Here is a 2,500-nt window from a genome sequence, read left to right as displayed (position 1 = left end):
CCCCTGGACATGTAAGACCTGTCCCTCCACGGCACCAGGGCAAGGATGCACTGCTGTGACACTTGGAGCTTCCGGAGACTGTGCCATTTGGCATCCAAGTGTAAGCTGTTCAGCCATCTCTGCAGAGGGCGCAGCGATAGCAAGCCCAATGGAACAACGGCAGAGACCGATGTTAGCTTGCCCAAGAGACGCAGGAACGTGACATAGGGCAGTAACCTTGTGGTCTGGGAGGGCTTTAGACAACTTTTCTCCAGGTTTACATTGAGGCCCAGCTGGGCAACATGGGCGAGCTGTGTCCTGGACCACCTGAGCCTGGGATGGGGCACAGATCAGCCAGTCGTCCAGATATGGCAGAATCTTCATGCCCTGAGACTGCAGAGGTGCAAGGGCTGCCGTCATGCACCTGGTGAACACTCTCGGAGAGAGGGAGAGCCCAAATGGAAGTACCCTGAACTGCCTTGATATGCAAGACGCAGAAACTGCCTGTGTTGCGGTGCAATGGGGACATGAAAGTAGGCGTCCTTCAAGTCTATGGACGTAAACCATTCCCCCTGGGTGACAGTTTGCAAAACACCTGCAGTGGTAATCATATGGAATGGTAAGACTTTCATACACCTGTTGGACATAGTGCAACAGGTCCAAAACTGGATGGAATCCGTTGGTCTTTTTTGTGACGAGAAAGTATGTCGAATAGAAGCCTCTGTGGTGCGACAGAGGATCTACGGCCTCGATTGCGTCCTTGGCCGGGAAGGCGGATAACTCCTGGTCCAGCGCTAGGGCTTTTGCCGGGTCGCTGATGATTGTGTTTTTGAACCGGCCGGAGGTAGGGTGCCAGCATCGAAACTGTAGCTTGTATCCGTGGGTTAAGGTGGCAACCACCCAGGGGTCCGAAGTGTGTGCAGCCCAATATCTGAGCTGCTGGTGGGAAAAGTACCCGACAGCGGGCCCAGAGATCTCAGTCTCGGGCCCCCACCTCCTAGAGGCCCTGGAGGGGCGGCGGATAGGATCCGTGGCTCGAGGTGGCCTGTAGGACGAGTGGGCAGTGCCACGAAAGTCCCTGGCTGGCTGTGTGCGATACAGAGGCCCATGCCAGCCAGTGGAGTGAGTCCGTGGTGGTGGGTGGGCTCGAGGGGCAGTTGAGAGGCCCCTAGGCCTGCTGGGGGGAGGCATGCTTCTGCTCAGACTCGAAAGCTGCTGCCTAGTCTGCCGAGCTTGAACGGTTCGCTCCAGCGCCTCCAGCACAGCTGAACCAGGTGAGGGTCCTCCTACATGCCTCCGTCAGGAGTGACTGTGCGAGCCATACCTGGCCATGCCTGGCGGCGTTTGAACCAGGAAGGATATCATCCTTCCAAGTTCCCTTGACATTAGGGCAAAAGCCTGCAATGATGCATCACTGAGGCTGATGGAGGAAGCCTCGACTCCGCCTTCCGGCAGGGAAGCACAGAGGGCAAACATGAGGTGAGCCAGGGAGTTGCCGATACGGCCAGCACACGTTCCGGCATTATAAGCCCTGGTGAGAAGGTCATCCGTGACCCGACACTGGGGTCGAGGGCACCTGACAGCTGGCCGCAGTGCCTCCTCAGGAGACCCAATGAGGGGTGCGATGGTAGGCTCTACAGCCGGCATACAATCAAGGCCAACTCTTGCCGCATCATGCATGGCAGCCAGGGCTCGAGTGTCAGCTGAGAGACGGGAGTGAGCCCCAGTATCTCTCCCACAGGCATGTAACTCCCTCAGGTATTCCTCTGAGGAGGGGAACAGCAAATGCGGTGGAGGCACGCCTGCGCCTGAAGAAGGCGCTTTCAGGAGCTGATTCAGCCTGTTGAGGTATTTCCAGCTGCAGGCGATCTAGGACCATACGCATGGTGAACTGCATGGAGCTGTCCCCACCCTCACTGAATGAGCTCTGAGTTGAGGAATGGGGTCCAGGGGTCACAAGTGGCATTGTTGGTACACAGACTCGAACTGTGCATGCGCGAAGGGAATATTCAGTGCTTTAAGCACCGCCTCTGGCGGTCAGAAGGGATGAAATAGAACGCACATTCAGTGCAGGTGAGTTTGATCAGTGTGTGTAGAAACCTGAGCAGAAACACCGACACACACCAGGAGTCTATCATGAAGACCTGATCCTGTTCCAGAGCCTCTGTATAGTCTATCATGAAGACCTGATCCTGTTCCAGAGCCTCTGTATAGTCTATCATGAAGACCTGATCCTGTTCCAGAGCCTCTGTATAGTCTATCATGAGGACCTGATCCTGTTCCAGAGCCTCTGTAGAGTCTAACACGAGGACCTGATCCTGTTAAAGAGCCTCTGTATAGTCTATCATGAAGACCTGATCCTGTTCCAGAGCCTCTGTATAGTCTATCATGAGGACCTGATCCTGTTCCAGAGCCTCTGTAGAGTCTAACACGAGGACCTGATCCTGTTAAAGAGCCTCTGTAGAGTCTAATACGAGGACCTGACCCTGTTCCAGAGCCTCTGTAGAGTCTAACAGTTGAT

General features: G+C 55.3%; 1 protein-coding gene across 1 annotated transcript in view; it reads right to left on the bottom strand.

Moving 5' to 3' along the window:
* The window catches only part of usp11 (ubiquitin specific peptidase 11), a 31,111-nt gene that overhangs the window by 23,596 nt on the left and 5,015 nt on the right, over positions 1-2,500 (bottom strand). The window lies entirely within an intron of this gene.

The sequence above is a fragment of the Labrus mixtus genome, unplaced genomic scaffold (assembly GCF_963584025.1).
Source record: "Labrus mixtus unplaced genomic scaffold, fLabMix1.1 SCAFFOLD_79, whole genome shotgun sequence".
NCBI classification, from domain to species: Eukaryota; Metazoa; Chordata; class Actinopteri; order Labriformes; family Labridae; genus Labrus; species Labrus mixtus.
The sequence above is the reverse complement of the archived record's forward strand: the minus strand, read 5'-3'. Positions and strand labels throughout refer to the sequence as shown.